The following is an 18,904-nucleotide window of genomic DNA, read 5'->3' as shown; positions in this document are numbered from 1 at the left end:
TAATATCTGCATTGCTACCTTATTAACAAGCATAGAAACACAGTAACTAACTCAGCTAAACTTTTTTTTTCCTGAATTCTGTAGGGTTACCACGGTGCAAAAGTGCACTGAAATCACAGTCCATGTGCCTTTTACCTTTTACACCAGAGGCCAATATCAGAATTACACAGTTAATAAAAGAATTGGAATTATAGAATCATTCACGTTGAAAGAGACCTCTAAGATCATCTAGTCCAACTTTTAACCTAGTACTAAAACATACCTCTAAACCATGTTACTAAGTTCTACATCTACACATTTCTTGAAGACCTCGAGGGATGGTGACTCAACCACTTCCCTGGGCAGCCTATTCCAATGCTGCCCAACCCTTTCAGTAAAGAAATTTCTCCTAATATCCAACCTTAACCTCCCTTGGTGCAAGCTGAGGCCATTTCCCCTTGTCTTACCACTTGGTGCTTGAGAGAACAGCGCAATCCCCACCTCATTATAACCTCCTCTAAGGTAATTGTAAAGTACAATAAGGTGTCTCTTGAGCCTTCTTTTCTCCAAGCTAAACAACCCCATTTCCTTCAGCCACTCCTCATAAGACTCATTCTCTCGACCTTTCACCAGATTTGTTGCCCTTATAAAAAATTGTTTATACAGCAAAATTTAAATCAAGAGACAGAAGCAACTTCACTTATTCTTTTGGTCAGATAAACCAGGTAGACTTCATTGTTAGTTATAAACTGTCATTTACATACCTGCCTGCTGGCTCGTCTTCAACTATTGGTTTGACTTTTGAAGTCATATTTAAAAAAAAAAAAAAAAGTTTTTTTTTAAAATCATACTCAATAAACATCAAAGTTGCTGAGGTATACTGCCTAAATGCACAAAGTTCCTTAGCATCACTCAGTAAACTTCTCTTACTCCAACTTAAGTGTCTCCATAGACAAAATGACCTGGCACTTCAAGACTTACAGCAGTCCATTTTTTCCAGTAGGGACAAATGCTCCCTGTTTATTGGTATCTGTGAATATTCTTTCCAGAACAAGAAGTATCTCCTCTTTAAGAGTCTTAAGCCACCATCATAAAGCCTCCTGGCTTCGGACAAGCTCTTGAGCTCTGAACAATCTTTTCTATTTAAGTGCATGTAAACTATTCCTCCAGGGTCTTAGCCTCACTAATGTCATATCTGGAGAATGTTAAGTCTGTCAAGTAAATCCGTAGTAATGTTTCTCAGTCACTTCATTATGATAAATACATGTTAGAAATTTTTATTTATTTTTATTTTATTTATTTTATTTTAATATCTCTTGGATCTCTCTGCTGTTTCTACTGATCTTTGTGTTGGCAGACAGCCTGCTTCTCAGTTCCTTTTGAAAGCTGGTATGTCAATATTATAGTAACTTTGTCCCCTCTCTCTCCTGCTCAAGGTTTCTTTTTTTGGGAACTCGATAACACATTTTCTTCTGTAAAATCTAAATAATTTTAGTTTTTGCTTTCATTAATCTTCATACATATACAATATCCCCTATATATATATATTTGACTGTAAATATGTCTGAACAAATGCATCTGACCTGCACAGTCCACATTATTTAGCATGCCTTTACTAAGAAAGAAAATAACATAAAAATAAATTCATTATCTCTCTTTAGTTTTGTCTGTTTTTGGCATTCCTTCTTCATTCTTCAGCTTATCTTCCTGGTTCTTCATAACAAATTTTCACCTTCCTTTTGTCTGCAAGAAACAGGAAAATCCACCTAAATTTTGTAACCTACTACCTTATCAAGTAAAGTGAAATTTAACCCCTTCCATTCATGTTGCAGGTCCTTTGAACCTAATACATCTTTCTTTTTTCAAAGGCAGCACTTTCTATTTCTGCTGAAATCCTTTTTGAATTAAAATTGGGCAAATTATCACTTATGCAAAACTTATTGACATAGTTTCAATTATTTTCTTCATCTCATAATAGCCTATTTTTAATGTACTTGTACAATATTTGTACAATTTTTTTTACAAAATTTGTACAATATTTGCAATGCACTTGCAACATGCATTTGCATTTTCCTGTGGGAATGGGAATGGGAATAGATTCTAACATAAAAGTCCATATTTTAAATCCCCTTTTAATATGATCCTAGTAATATTTTTATTTCCAGGCACAAAATTCAGAGCTTTGAATCACGGTTCTCTGAACTCACCCTGTGTCAACATGAAGTAGATAAACTGAAAGCAATAGAATTACCTGGTTTCAAAAGAAATTTAGGAGAACTACTATTTACTCTCTAATGGTGAGAAATCTGTAGTTATCATTCAAGTATTAGCATTCTAGATTCATGCAGTAACAAACAATATTAAGATTATTAGGCACAGATAATAGCACTGTATCTTGCAAACACATTTTGCCCTGCTCTGTGCTATCTTCCATGTGTCTGTTCACCCCTGCTGTTTTGCTTGGTCCAATAATACCTCCACACCTGCACCCTTTCCTTCTCCCAACTCCACTTCTATGGAGATGTTAAGGGACAGTGTCTATTCTATGCTTTAAATCTTGCAAGAGATCAGACTGAATCATGAAGGCAGAAAGCCACATACTGGGAAAAAAAAAAAAAAAGGAAAACAAATATCATATATTAATATAATAACTAGTCAAATTTGATAAACTGGAAATGTGGGATATGTCTGTGCTTTATTTCTAGAGCATTGGCTCCATTAACACAGATACTAGTCTTAAAAAACAGAATCTGAAAACTGTCTGCAGCATGACTCCACAAAAGGTAACTAACAATTACGTGTATATTCACAGACAACAGTTAAAAAAATCAAAACCATAACCATTTGTTGTGATGGAAGATGGGAACATGTTACTGTTTTTTTTTTTTGGTTTGTTGTTTTATTTTTTTTCCAAAACCAACTCCTACTTGAGAGGCATAATTTTAAATGCATTTATCCGGCCTTCTGAACTATTAGAAATCTGTACTACCTAACATAATTAGTACTTTTTTGTTGATTTGCCTTGCTGTTTATTCTTGGTTATGGTGGCAAGCTAAGGATTTTCACTGGCTGCTCTGCAATTTTAGAGCATCATTAAATCATAATATATGTCACACAAGTTGTCTGCAGCATTCAGTACAAAACAAAATAAAATAAACTAGAAATCAGGTTTCCTGTATCTTGAAAAAGATGGCTGTACCATTCAGATTAGAGTTTGACTTCCTCTGAAGGAATCCAGTAAACATTCCTGCAACCTTGTTAAAATGTTAGAACTAAAAAATAACATGCGTCAAACTGTACATGCAATGACTTACATCACACACATCTCACTTTACCTCCTCATCTTCTAGCACTTCTTCTCTCCTATATTTTTCTTGATGTATTTCTGATTTTCTCATCTCCAAGATTCACTTCCAAACCACCATCAACAAAAAAACACATTTAAACAATTTTTTTTTCATATAGAAGCAAAATCCAAATCAGTCCCCCCCTTTTCAGTTCATAGAAGTAGAAAGCTAGAAGCTCCTTATGTCAGCAAGAGTCCTTTGAGCATTCTTTCATTAATCCCCCTACAGTTCTATTTTTATGCTACTGCACTTTAGCCAACTTTAGCATTAAATGGTCCTTACCCATGTTTCACATTTGATAGTTTGTTTTTTGTTAATCACTGTTTCTCCCTCAGGTGGGCAAAAACATATTTTGTCTTTTTTCCATTTTTTGGTCAAGGACTACATGACAAATAGATACAACATAAGTTCCACATCAGTTCAGGATTTTACGATCGCAAATGAAATGAAGAATGCATACTATTGCTGGACACAGATTATATTGCAAAACACAAATGTTGTGATAGGCTAATATTGCTACTGACACCATTAAGATCCCTCTAGGGAAAACATATTCAAAGTGATTCCCAAAATTTAGTGCACGAAAACTCTATTGCGAAATTCTAGTAAGGGAAAATTAGAAGAGGAATTACCCCTGAACTATTAGGAAAAAAAAAAGGGGGGGGGGGAGGGGAGAGAGAGACAGAAAGAAAGAAAAAATCAGAGAAAGAAGGAATGTAAAAGAGGGAGTGAAATATATAAAAATAAATTTATGAAATATAAAATTATACAGTTATTAACCCTTTTGGACATCTTAGGGTGAGACTTCATTACTGTGGGACTTCAACTTCCCAGACATATCCTGGAAGCACAACACAGCCCAGAGAAAGCAGTCTAAGAGGTTTCTGGAGAGCGTGGAAGATAGCTTCCTGATGCAGCTGGTTAGAGAGCCTACCAGGGGAGGTGCCCCACTAGACCTTCTGTTCACAAACAGTGACGGACTGGTGGGAGATGTGGTGGTCGGGAGCTGTCTCGGGCAGAGCGACCACGAAATGGTTCAGTTCTCTATTCTTGGCGAAGTCAGGAAGGGGACCAGTAAAACCGCTGTCTTGGACTTCTGGAGGTCTGACTTTGAGCTGTTCAGGACACTGGTTGGCAGAGTCCCTTGGGAGGAGGTTCTGAAGGGCAAAGGAGTCCAGGAAGGCTGGGCACTCCTCAAGAAGAAAATCTTAATGGCTCAGGAGCGGTCTGTCCCCACGTGCCCAAAGACGAGCCGATGCGGAAGAAGACCGGCCTGGCTGAGCAGAGAGTTGTGGCTCAAGCTTAGGAGAAAAAGGAGGGTTTATAATCTTTGGAAAAGAGGGCGGGCTACTCAAGAGGACTATAAGGATGTTGCGAGGCTGTGCAGGGACAAAATTAGAAAGGCCAAAGCTCATCTGGAGCTCAATCTGGCTACTGCCGTTAAAGATAACAAAAAACGTTTTTACAAATACATCAACACAAAAAGGAGGACTAAGGAGAATCTCCATCCTTTACTGGATGTGGGGGGAAACTTAGTTACAAAAGATGAGGAAAAGGCTGAGGTGCTCAATGCCTTCTTTGCCTCAGTCTTTAGCGGCAAGACCAGTTGTTCTCTGGATACCTGGTACCCTGAGCTGGTGGAAGGGGATGGGGAGCAGGATGTGGCCCTCGCTATCCATGAGGAAATGGTTGGCGACCTGCTACAGCACTTGGATGTACGCAAGTCAATGGGGCCGGATGGGATCCACCCGAGGGTACTGAGCGAACTGGCGGAGGAGCTGGCCAAGCCGCTTTCCATCATTTATTGGCAGTCCTGGCTATCAGGGGAGGTCCCAGTCTACTGGCGGCTAGCGAATGTGACGCCCATCTACAAGAAGGGCCAGAGGGTAGACCCAGGGAACTATAGGCCTGTCAGCTTGACCTCAGTGCCAGGGAAGCTCATGGAGCAGATTATCTTGAGTGTCATCACGCGGCACTTGCAGGGCAACCAGGCGATCAGGCCCAGTCAGCATGGGTTTATGAAAGGTAGGTCCTGCTTGACGAACCTGATCTCCTTTTATGACCAAGTGACGCGCTTGGTGGATGAGGGGAAGGCTGTGGATGTGATCTACCTTTCCTTCAGTAAGGCTTTTGACACCGTTTCCCACAACATTCTCCTCAAGAAACTGGCTGCTCATGGCTTGGACTGGCGTACGCTTTGTTGGGTTAAAAACTGGCTTCATAGCCGGGCCCAAAGAGTTGTGGTGAATGGAGCCAAATCCAGTTGGAGGCCAGTTACTAGTGGAGTCCCCCAGGGCTCAGTGCTGGGGCCGGTCCTCTTTAATATCTTTATCGATGACCTGGATGAGGGGATCAAGTGCACCCTCAGTAAGTTTGCAGATGACACCAAGTTAGGTGCGTGTGTCGATCTGCTCAAGGGAAGGGAGGCTCTGCAGGAGGATCTGGATAGGCTGGAGCGATGGGCTGAGGTCAACTGCATGAAGTTCAACAAGGCCAAGTGCCGGGTCCTGCATCTGGGGCGTACCAACCCCAAACAGTGCTACAGGCTGGGAGATGAGTGGTTGGAAAGCTGCCTGGCAGAGAAGGACCTGGGAAGTGTGGCCAGCAGGTCTAGGGAGGTGATTGTCCCCCTGTACTCGGCTCTGGTGAGGCCGCACCTTGATTACTGTGTTCAGTTTTAGGCCCCTCGCTACAAGAAGGACATGGAGGTGCTCGAGAGAGTCCAGAGAAGGGCAACGAAGCTGGTGAGGGGTCTGGAGAACAAGTCTTATGAGGAGCGGCTGAGGGAGCTGGGGTTGTTCAGCCTGGAGAAGAGGAGGCTCAGGGGAGACCTCATCGCTCTCTATAGGTATCTTAAAGGAGGCTGTAGAGAGGTGGGGGTTGGTCTATTCTCCCACGTGCCTGGTGACAGGACGAGGGGGAATGGGCGAAAGTTGCGACAGGGGAGGTTTAGATTGGATGTTAGGAAGAACTTCTTTACTGAAAGGGTTGTTAGGCATTGGAATGGACTGCCCAGGGAAGTGGTTGAGTCACCATCCCTGGAGGTCTTTAAAAGACGTTTAGATGTAGCCCTTAGTGATATGGTTTAGTGGAGGACTTGTTAGTGTTAGGACAGAGGTTGGACTAGATGATCTTGGAGGTCTCTTCCAACCTAGACGATTCTGTGATTCTGTGATTCTGTGATTCTGTTGAATGCAGAAGTCTGTTTACATTTGCAGTTCTCCAAGGAAACTCTCTGTTCTGATATCATGATCTTCCTATGTTCAGAGAATAACTGTTATTATTGAGAAGTTGTTTACACCTAGTATAAGTAGACACATATTGTGTAGATCTGAGAATCTGAGAAGGTTATTTTGTACAAAACCAGCACGTGATTGTACTGGAGGGCTTTCTATGAAACTGTAACTATAACAAAATAACCCTTTTTCTATTAGAGAAGTGCTTTTTTTTTTTTTCTTTTTGTCTTCTAACTAACCAAAAAACTTTTTCAGCTGTCTAACCAACCATTTTGAGTCCCACAGATTCCCTATAGGAAGTGACTTAGGCCCCACCATTGTCAATTTATCTCCTATTCACTGTTTAGTAGATCTATTTTATTCTCAGCAGATGTTCAGACTGCCTTAATTACTGATGGTCTGGTCAGAAACTGTATGGCACTTATTTCATGAGCTGCTGCTGCTACCCAGAACTGACTTTATGCTTTTTTTTTTTTTTTTTTTTTTTTTGCTAATGCTTCCTTTTTACTTTTAAGCTTAGAAGACATTCCTATTCAACTAAAAACTGTAATGTAGCGGTCTTAGGATTTTCAATTTATATAAGGTAGACAGAGAAAGTATTAGAGAGTAGTGAGATCTTTTGCTGAGATGTTGAGTCCTCAGTACAGCCAGGTGCAGAACTCCAGGCACTTGGCTCTCATTTACTAAACTGAGTATTAGGCAACACTGCCTTCCCTGACGCTCCTTGTGTCACATATCAATCCACTGGATTAATATGTGGTGAGCAGAAGTACTGGATAAGCAAAAGTTGTGAAAGTGAAATAAAAAATGGCCTTTATAATATTCACTTTATTCTGAGTTCAGAAGTGATTTTTTTATTGTGAGCCAGCAGTACCGTTGAGCCACCTAAAGTTCAATCCTCCTCCACAGAGAATTATTACAAGGACTATATTACAAAGAATTATTTTGACTGAAGTCAAAAAATATGGAAATGAAAGTTACTAACACACATTTTGCAACTAACACTCTAAGGCAGTGTGAGAGATGCTTCTATAGCTTATGCAATGAAATGGTTAACCAGAAGTTGCTATTGTAGCCAGCCATAAGCCAAGCCAAGACACTTCTCACAGCTCACCTCTACCCTTCCTATAAGTAACAATTTAAAAAGTGGTATCATATTACATGAATATTCAAGATCTTTAGAACAAGAAATGGGTTTCTGGTAGATCTGTGCATTTCTTTCCCTATGTATACCTTCCAGATGGGACCAAAAGTAATATGAAATAATGTTCTTAAAAACATTTTTCATAAGACTAGGCCCAGCAAAGCTAGAATCTCATGAGAAAATTTCTGAAAGCTTTCCAACTCATTCCTCTAGATTTAATTGACTGGAATGGCCTTCAGTCATCTTAACTTTCAGCTGTTTATTCAAGACAAACATAAATGATGAAAGTTCTGTAGTTGCCTATCACTACTACCATGATGCAAAAGCATATGATTAATCCTGGCCCCATTTAGCATCACTGTGGTCAGTCCCCACAGGAAATATTATTCTTGCCATGGTTTAGGAGCATTTAATCTGATTTGACAATGCTCAATCTACTTCCCAAGTCCTTGATTGATTTCTTCTTCTTTGCTATGGTAGTATGACCATTGTCTTTTGATTAAGACATTAGCATTGTATGTGACCTACATCTTTTGCAATCTAGTTTTCCATAGCTCATCCAAGAGTACGATTTCTCTTAAACAGATCAAATACCATAATAGTTGGCCCCAATAGGTGCTTTTAAAAAAATGTTTTTAGTACAGTGTAATGGCTGTTTGTTTCAAAGATTCCAAAGACTTAAACACTGAAAAAAATAGATGTAATTAAGCATACTAATCATTTACCAATTATACTTTCATTTGGGTTTTAGTGGGGTAAAGTATGTTAAGCAAAAGTAGCAGTCATATTCAAAATGTTTGTTCTGATGATCAAGATCTATGAACTACGGATTGTTTTCATAATCAACTTTCTGCTTTGGAAACTTTAAAGCTCATCATGTCCCGTTCATGGAAAGCCTAAACCAAACATTTGATTCCCCCCAGATTTAACTAAATTGCTGATCTTGCAGTACAAGCCTTCCTTTCTGATGCTAATCATAGACACAAATCCTTATGCCAGTCCAGCTGGTATAATAAAGTGTCTATCATTTCACCTTTTCAATAAAGACATTGTTGAAGTATTACAGTCTCTCAATGTGTTTGTAATACAGCAGAGTTCATAATTTAATCTTTTAGTACATGACTACAGAATGTATTTATTTATTGATTGATTTACCAATCTGAGAACATGCTGCTGTTCCATGCATGGACAAACAACCAGATAACATATCAGGAATAAACATCTTGTTGTCAAACTTAATTAGAACTACAGGTGGTCAAGAACTCTACTAAGACACAAAGATGAATAATGAAGACTTTCAAGCCTTACAACCTCTTTGTGTCTTTCTGTGCCATCAGTATTTTAAATACACATACCCGCACAATTTTCTTTGCCCTGATGGCTAGAGGGCTGATTAAAAGAAGTAAATGCAAAGGCCAAATCCATCAAGCTGAGCTTTAACTTCCTAACATGGTGCAGAAGGCCATAGATCACTTCTGAACAGGACTTAAGAGATTAATTTGTGCCAGCAGTCAATGACAGGCTTGTTAGGAGAAAATTCCAATGATGCTAACCCTTCAAAAAGCTGGTTATTAACTGCATCGATGACTGACTCCTCATTAAAGATCACTATTACTGTCTTCCATAGTGTTTCCCCTTTGACCCAAATGGTTAGTGAATTTTCAGGACTTCCAGTTTTTGCTGGAAAGAGAAGATAGTGATGACATTTTTCTTTCATTGAATGCTCCTTATTTCAAAGAATGCAAATGATCTCCTGCTTCCCTGAACCAAAAAGGAAACAAAACAGTCAGGAAGCAGTTCATTGGCTCACTGTCTTTTTACAGAATTCACTGACTTTCAGCTTGCTCTTCCAGTGCAAATCACCTTCAATCAAATATATCAAAACTTTTTTAAAGCACATTTTTATGATAATACAACAGACTGGAAATCCTTGTATAGATCCACCCCACAAATCATTAATATTTCTTGAGAGTGCCTTAGTTTTATGCATCAGACACACACTACCTTGACACTTATTCCATCAGTACTGTTTGCCTGAGAAGGCTTTGCAGTTACCCACTTTTGAGTCAAATACACCCACTCTGCCACCAACTCAGAGAGTAATAGTACCTCCTGCATAGCTACATGTCTATGCAGGAGAAAACATACCCTGTCACTTCCTCTTACGTTACACAAGGAAGAAGATGGTAAGGACAGCATCTACTTAAGAAGACGGTAAGGACACCATCTTCACTTTGGGACGTGCCTTAGAGCCCAGACTTGACAAAACTGACCAACACTCAAAGATACAACCAGAAGCAAAGAAAACAAAGATTTCAGTGTGCTCACAGGGAAAATAAGTTGATTTTAAGAGGAAAGCCATTGCCCAGGGGCCAAGTCAGGAAACAGGACAAGTGTTAAAAATTTCCATGAACTTCATGCCAAACAGATGTCCACAACCTTTATTTTAGACGAGTATTATACATCTCTTTTATTCTTTCTCAGAGAAAAAGCTTCTCTTCCCCAGGGCCTCAGGGCTTTGCACTGACATTTCAGTCACCCAAACCACTTTCCTGCATCTTTAAAGTCTTCTGAAATCAGGTCAGGAAGAACCAGGCCTTGACCACCTGGGCCTTGAGTGAAGGGTTCAGTGAGAGGTACACAACTGAGACATTTTTTAGCTGGAGACCTGTCCTCCAAAGTCCTCCAAATTAACAGTCTTGACAGAGCAATGACAGAGCAATTTTTTGCTCTAAGCAAATCAAAGTTCCACAATACAATTGTTTGCATGTTGGGACTGGCAATTCAGAAGGGGAAAAAAAAAATGTAACTAAGCCATCTGCCCAGAAAGGCAATTATCCCAGATCAATGACTACACTTGCATTGACATAGAATCTTTAGTAATACCCTCTACTTTTTACACACTACGTTTTTCTGCCAGCTTCTCTTTCTGACTTTTCAGATCTCTTAGGCCAGCTTCTCTGCAGAGGACTGCAGTGGAGGTCAGGCAAAGCCTCCTTTTCACAGAAGTCTCTATGCATACAGAGACATGTAATTCTATGGACTGGCTTACAATTCACACTTTTTCTCACCTCCTTCTGTAGAAGCATCTGCTTCTGTGACACGACCTGAGAGGAAAAATGAAAAGATACTTGGCAATTTATGACAGAGGAGACAAGATCAGAATAAGCAATAGCTACTCTTCAAGAGAGATTCAATGGTTCTCTAAAATATTTGAAAGCGAGAACAGACTGGGATAAAGCAGTGGGTCCCTGCAATTGTTAGGGCTGGTCAGACTTATCTGCTGTATAAATGCTTCACTGACAACACAGTCCAGAAAGGACAGAAAAATGGCAATAGATGCCCTTTTTTAACAGCACTATTTTGCCAGAACAGTTTTCTGAACACACTTGCGAACAAATCTGCCTGGAGTCTGATATGCAGTGACATTAGGGTGTAGAAAGAAAAATATTTTCATCTGAGACCAGAGCCAAACTGATCCTCTCCCACCACTGGTATAAAAAACAGCTCTTACCCAAGCATCTCTGTTAGAAGAAGCTCCTGTTCTTGGCTCCACAGAAGGCATAAGTGAAATATACAGCAAGAAACAGGACAGTCCTGTGTTGGAGATCAGAGCAGCACTAGAATCAGGAATTTGCTGGGTACCGCATGCTGGATGATAGATATAGGCTTCTTGCCCTGTCTGTCCCAGAGGACCACATATAATGAAGCAGGATAACAGATTGTTTTCAGCTATTGCTTTCTGATAAGCATTCACAGATAAGGTTGAACCGAAACTGTAGGTCATGCAGAAGTAAGGCCCACACACTCATCTACAGTATCCCAGCGTGTTGATTTGACAAATAGCAGGTGTTTACTTGTATAGGCACTGAGGTCTATACTGCCCAAACATTCACTGCTGGGAATACAGGTGACTGTGATTGACCACTGGAGCCTTGTGTTCACATGCCATCTGCATCTAATCAGATGGGGTCACCAGGGATCACAGAATCATAGAATCATTCACGTTGAAAAAGACCTCTAAGATCATCTAGTCCAACTTTTAACCTAGTACTAAACCATGTTACTAAGTTCTACATCTACACATTTCTTGAAGACCTCGAGGGATGGTGACTCAACCACTTCCCTGGGCAGCCTATTCCAATGCTGCCCAACCCTTTCAGTAAAGAAATTTCTCCTAATATCCAACCTTAACCTCCCTTGGTGCAAGCTGAGGCCATTTCCCCTTGTCTCACCACTTGGTGCTTGAGAGAACAGCGCAATCCCCACCTCATTATAACCTCCTCTAAGGTAATTGTAAAGTACAATAAGGTGTCTCTTGAGCCTTCTTTTCTCCAAGCTAAACAACCCCATTTCCCTCAGCCACTCCTCATAAGACTCATTCTCTAGACCCTTCAGCATCTTCATTGCCATTCTTTGGACATGCTCCGGCACCTCAATGTCCTTCTTCTAGTGAGGGGCCCAAAACAGAACACGGTATTCAAGGTGCAGCTGCACCTGGGCCAAGTAGAGGGACAATCACTTCCCAGTCCTGTTGGTCATACTATTTTCGATAAAAGCCAGGATGTTGCTGGCCTTCTTGGCCACCTGAGCACACTGCTGGTTCACGTTCAGCTGGCTGTTGAGCAATACCCCCAGGTCCCTTTTTGCCAGGCAGCTTCCAGCCACTCTTGTAGTGCTGCATGGGCTTGTTGTGCTGCAAGTGCAGGACACGGTTGAACTTCCTACAGTTGCCCTCAGCCTGTCGATCTGGCCTATCAGATCTCTCCACAGAGCCCTCCTACCCTTGAGCAGATCAACACTCACATCTAACTTGGTGTTGTCTGCAAATTTACTGTCTGCAAATTTAATGATTTATCATTGAGTACTGAATTTACTCAAATTTACTCGATCCCCTGGTCCAGATCATTGATAAAGATATTGAAGAGAACTGGTCCCAGTACTGAGCCCTGGGGGACACCACTAGTGAGCGGCCTCCAGCTAGACTCCATTCACCACGACTCTTTTGGCCTGGCCACTCAGCCCGTTTTTAATCTAAGAAAGCATACACATATCCAGGCATTGAGCAGCCAGCTTCTTCAAGAGAATGCTGTGGGAAACGGTGTAAAAAGTCTTACTGAGGTCTAGGTAGACCACATGCAGAGTCTTTCCTTCATCCACTAAGCACATCACCTTGCCATAGGAGGAGATCGAGTTCATCAAGCAGAACCTGTCTTTCATAAACCCATGCTGACTGGGCCTGATCGCCTGGTTGTCCTGTAAGTGCTGCATGATGACACCGAAGATAATCTGCTCCATGAGCTTCCCCAGCACAGAGGTCAGACTGACAGGCCTGTAGTTTCCTGGATCCTCCTTTCGGCCCTTCTTGTAGATGGGCATCACATTTGCCAGTTGCCAGTCTACTGGGACCTCCTCTGATAACCAGGACTGCTGATAAATGATGGGAAGTGGCTTGGCGAGCATTTCCACAAGCTCCCTCAGTACCCGTGGGTGGATCTCATCTGACTCCATAGGCTTGTGTGTGTGTGTCCAAGTGGTTTAACAGCTAACTAACCATTTCCTTGTGGATTTTGATGGCTTCATTCTGCTCCCTGCCCCTATCTACCAGCTAAGGGGACTGAGTAGCCAGAAAACAACTGGTCTTACTGCTAAAGACTTTGGTAAAGAAGGCATTAGGTACCTCAGACTTTTCCTCACCTCTTGTCACTATGCTCCCCCCGCATCCAATAAATGATGAAGACTCTCCCCACAACCCATAAAGGATAGGATCCCACTCCTCTACAGTCAATCACGCTGTGCACAGAAAAAAAAAAAAAAAAAAGAAAGAAAAAAAAAACAAACATGGCAGGAGTGTATTGGGTTTACATGGCAAGGTTTTGGTAGCAGGGAGCTACATAGGGTGGCTTCTGTGAGAAGATTCCAGCAGCTGCCCCATGTTAGATAAGGGCCAGCTCCAGCTGGCTCCAAAGGGACCCGCTGCTGGCCAGAGCTGAGCCAATAAGCAATGTTTGCTCCTCTGTGAGAGCATATTTAAGAAAGGGGGAAAAAAAAAAATGTTTCACAACAACAGCTGGGAGAGTGAAGAGTGAGAAACAGCTTTGCAGACCCCAAGGTCAGTGAAGAAAGAGGGGGAAGAGGTGCTCCAGGCTTGGGAGCAGAAGTTCCCCTGTTGCCTGTGGAGAAGCCCCTGGTGGAGCAGGCTATCCCCCTGCAGCCCATGGGTACCACATGGAGCAGATCTCCACGCTGCAGCCCGTGGAGGAGCCCACGTGGAGCAGGTGGATGTGGCCTGGAGGAGGCTGCGGCCCATGGAGAGCCCCCGCAGGAGCAGGCCCCGGGCCGGAGCTGCAGCCCATGGAGAGGAGCCCACGCAGGAGCAGGGGGTCTGGGGGGAGCTGCCGCCCGCCCGTGGGGGACCCGTGCTGGAGCAGTTTGCTCCTGGGGGATGGATGGACCCCGTGGTACGGAGCCGTGTGGGAGCAGTGCTGGAAGAGCTGCTGCCTGTGGGCAGCCCCCGCAGGCTCAGTTCGGGAAGGACGGCATCCCGTGGGAGGGACCCCGCGTGGAGCAGGGGCAGAGAGGGACCGTGAGGGAGCAGCGAAGACAAAGAGTTAGGGCCTGACCGCAGCCCCCATTTCCCTGCAATGCTCAGGGGGAGGTGGAAGAGAGTGGATGGGGGGAAGGTGATTTTAATTTTTCTTTGTTTCTCACTTCTCCAGCTTGTTAGTAATAAGTAATAAATTTCTCCGATCTCCCTATTCCGAGTCTGTTTTGCCCGTCACAATAATTGTTGAGTGATCTCCCTGTCCTTATCTCAACCCTTGAGCCCTTTTGATTGTATTTTCTCATCTTTCCCTTTGAGGAGGGGGAGTGAGAGAGCAGTTGTGGTGGAGTTCAGCTGCCCAGCTGGGTAAAACCGCCACAGGAGATAATGCCTTAAGCTCCATACGTGTGAAGTTGCATCTGTAGGAATCCACGTGTGTAGTCTGCCTCTCTAATCATGTCAGTAAAGCAGGCTGTAGCTCCACTTTATATCTGTCACTGAATTTAAAGAGAATTAAAAATGACAATCTATCATTTAGGAGAGGAGGAGTCTGCAGGCACAGAAGAGAAAAGGGTCGATCTGTGCACAGGTGTTAGTCAGAAGTCACTGACCAATGTGTGCTTACAAAGGTCAGTCCTCTGTTCCACAAACTGTAGCATCAATATGTTACAGGGGGAGAAGGATAGTCTGATTTTACGTAATTAAGGCAGCAAACCTGAAGAACAGCACAAGCTGTTAAATGAAGGAATTGCAGTAATGTATTGTAAAAGCATCAGCAATCCAATGGTGCTGGTCTGTGAAGGGAAGATAAAGCAAGTAAGTGCAAATGATTTTAGCTGTACATTTTAATATCTAATGTTAAAGATGTGTCAGTGTTTCCATTTGCAAACCTCTATCTCTGAGTATAGAGGTTGTGGCTATGGAAATGAGCCCAAACTGAAACTCGACATGTTGTCTCAGAAAAAGGATTTTTTGTTGTTGTTGTTGCTGTTTCATTCTTGTAAAAAATAAACAAGAGGGAAATACATGTAGTGTTAGAAATGTTTCAAACATTTTTTCACTGTGTCATAAAAATGTTTGCAATTTGAAATGGAAATGAAGTTCAGAAGCTATTGTGACAGACTTTTTTTATAAAGAATTCAATTAAATTTTAGCATCTTAGCAAGTCCCAGAGCCAAGTCCTCAGTAAGAAACAGGGCTGTGAGGAGTGTCTGTACTCTTCCTGTGGTATACAGAGATGCATCAGTTGCTGTCATGTAGATGAGCTTTCCTTGCATCAAGGACACTTCCTTAGCTCAAGGATAAAGGAGCTACTGACCTCCTTCTCTAATGGCTCCCTCCCCTTTAGTATATACCCTCCAGCTCCATTTGCTAGATGGGATTACCTACCCTCCTAACCAGGCAAATTTCAAAAAAAGGATCAACAATTTTTCCCTTTTAAACCAAGCTTTGAGAGAAAGCTGTTTGTTGAATACAAATTTTTCATGGGAAGTCTTTTTTCCCCCATACTTTCAAGCCTAGTAGAACATAAGAACAAAAATGAAATTAAAAGCATATGATTCACCCCCTTTAAAACAAACAAACAAACAAAAAACAACAACTCTTTACTCTCTATAATTTCAGAGGGATTCCAATATAGTACCTCTATCCCCAAAGTTCTGAGAAGTGTGCACTGTATTTAATCTTCTTGAGTTCACCTCTGTTTCACCTTCTGTGAACCTGCACTATACTTTCAGGAATGTTTTTCAGTGTAACAGATATTAAATGAATATTCGAGAGTATTTGTAGGAAATACATCAGATTCCTGCACAAGCATTCATATCAAAAACATGATGCTAAGAATTAAGCTCATTCAACCAAGGAGCCAAGACCACAGCATGCAATCTGAGTGCAACTAATCAACTCTTCTCAAATTATTAATATTTAGAGAGAATTGCTGGGGACCAAACTGCAACTGAGAACTATTTGAATAGCAAGCCCATTTGAGAAAACTTTGTTTTGCAGAACATTCACAAAGAGAAAAATAAACATGATTTATTGAATATATAGCTCCAAAATATTTTCTCATTCCTAGAATCTACTCTGTCTAAAATAGTTCCTATGTACAATCAATTAATAAGAGTAGCAAAAATGTGCTGGCTACATGGTGGGGCTGTGGAATAATCTTCAGTATTCATTTTTGTACAAACACAGAAGTGCACAACCTTGGAAACAATGGTTTGAACTTCATTATCAATATATTTTGTGGGGGTCCTTTTTTTATTCCTCCCTCTCCCCCCCTCCGCCCCCCAATTCTGGTTGCAATTCTGTTCTCGTTGGTATGGTATTCAACTGCCTGTGAGAGTAATTATAACCCAGTTCCATTTAGTACTGTGTGCAGAAATAGTTCACTTAGATTGTTAAATAGTATTTCCCACTTCTAGCTTGCTCTAGTCTATCCTAACATCTGCAGAAATTGATATCATCTGTTATGTGCTAGATTAATAACATTTCTTTCCTGAATAGTATTATTTGAGTTGTTCTGTTTGCATTAGTTATGTTTCTGCATAATTTAACTAAGCAGATTGTGAAGATGAGGCCAAAATAGAGGTTTTCACCACTATTTTGTTAATGTTTAGTGCTTTATTTCTAAAATTATTTGATAGTCTTACAGAAATATATATATATGTTCTTTAATATCTACTCTTTTATCTGGATTCAAATGCATTTAATCTTCAACATCTTCCGTACAAAATCCCAAATTTCTTAACAGACAAATTCTTTTTAAAGGAGCCCAGCCCATCTCTTTTGGGATAATGAAGGCATCCAGTCATGCAATTATAAGTCATATTGGGATTAATGGTGTAGCTCACTGAGCCCTATACTACTATCTCTTCTATCTGCAGATTATCAGTTTCACTAAACAAAGTGTATAAACAAATGTATTTGTGCTGTTTTTTGTTGGTTTCTTTGTGTTGTTTGTTTGTTTGTTTGTTTCATTTCTGGAACAGCGACAGAGGTTTTTATAATTTTCACTTTTTATATTAGTTGTTTCCATGAATTATTATTTACAGGGATGGGAGTGATTAGCTCTCTGATATCATCTTTCTTTAGAGTGATCATTGAAAGGATAACTTCTTTTCCCTTGTTTGATGAGACTGAAAAATCCTACACATTACTTTCACTAAGCCTTCACAGACTATTGTTTACAACTATGCCTCCTTCTGCCCCTCTGGTTTTGAAAGTAAAATTCCCTGTTGGAAAGTACATTTTTAATGCCTTTTTTTTTCCCGTTCTTTTTCTTCTTCAAAGGGAACTGTTAGAAAAGAAAAATTGAATCTGAAATTTCCACAGACTTCTAAGGTTATTGCTGACTCTACTCATTCAAGCACTATCATTATCAGTAAGCTCAGGAAAAAAAAATGTGGTCAATGTATGTGTGAAGAAAACAGGTATGTCTCTCAGTTATGGGATGATTAAAACCCCAGTGGAACAGATGAGATGACAAAATATGGAATGAAGATGAAACTTCAAAAAAAAAAAAAAAAACACACACACCACTCTATCTGTTTAGGTATTGAATGAATATCTATCAAAAAAATGTAGGTTCTTCAAAAGTGATTGCGTTTACAGAAGCCAATGCAACCACTGCTAGTTTTCTAAAACTGTCCATAGCATTAGTTTACTCAGATATAGAAGTAGACAATGCTTTTATTCAGCATTGTTAGATGCCAGCTCTCCAAGGCTCTATACGGTTTTCAAATACGCCGTAATGCAATGTCTCTTGCAGAGAAGCAGTGGTCCATGACATGTAGTTTAAACAATCATTTTTATTTAGCTGACATTTCACAGTCACCTGTATGGTCAAGGGGCAATTCTGATCTTGTCTGACCTCTCAAACAAGCAGTAACCTGACATCTTTTCTTCTCACCAGTAGTGTGTTATGCTTTCCACTCACACTACATAACCTCTGCTCAGAGAAGCCCCAGACTATTCCACTCTGCTGCTCCTTTCCAGTTCTGGGGACATGTTCTGTAGTTTGCCCTATCTGTGTCTATCTATCAAGGAGAGGTCTACCCTTGCCGTGAATCGTCCATGACAAGGAGGACAACAAAAACTTTTGATCTGCTACTCAGAATTGGGAAAATCAGAGCCAAACTGCAAGAGTCTGAAATTTGGTGCAATACCTGAAGTTAGCCCAGTAGGTGAAATTTCAGGTTGACCTGAACAGCATCTTATGAATGCTCATGGTGCTGTGAAGAATAAAAAAGAAAGTGAAATGTTAGCATGAAGAGATTGAGTCGAAGTAAAGCAACATAACTAAACCAGCCCATTTTCTGAATTCCTTTCCTAGAGTCTAAATTCACTATGAACCATTTTGTTATTTTCAGAACTTGCAGTTACAACAGGCAACTTTCTTTGTACCTGAGAAGGCCTACAGGAATCAGAAGACACAAGGAACAGAAAGGTTTTGTTCTGAGCAAAAGGAATCTTATGTGGGAAAGAAATGACTTGCATAATGGGAATTTCTATAGGTTTGCTAGAAATCATCATGTTGACCTTAAGGTACCTCTCTTTTTTCCCCATCCTCTGATTGTCACTGTTATGTAGTTATCAGAGATATTTTAAAAATTATTTTAGCACTTCTTAAAGCAATTGCATTGATTATAGCAAA

General features: G+C 40.8%; 1 long non-coding RNA gene across 1 annotated transcript in view; it reads right to left on the bottom strand.

Annotated features, from left to right (window-relative positions):
* Window positions 1-14,004: 14,004 nt before the first annotated feature.
* The window catches only part of LOC106042140 (uncharacterized), a 35,693-nt gene continuing 30,793 nt past the window's right edge, over window positions 14,005-18,904 (bottom strand). Inside the window, exon 3 of the long non-coding RNA XR_010825999.1 lies at window positions 14,005-18,482. This is a non-coding gene — a long non-coding RNA (uncharacterized lncRNA). The remainder of the gene's footprint in view (window positions 18,483-18,904) is intronic.

The sequence above is a fragment of the Anser cygnoides genome, chromosome 1 (assembly GCF_040182565.1).
Source record: "Anser cygnoides isolate HZ-2024a breed goose chromosome 1, Taihu_goose_T2T_genome, whole genome shotgun sequence".
In the NCBI taxonomy this organism is placed as follows: Eukaryota; Metazoa; Chordata; class Aves; order Anseriformes; family Anatidae; genus Anser; species Anser cygnoides.
This window is presented reverse-complemented; position numbering and strand designations above follow the sequence as displayed.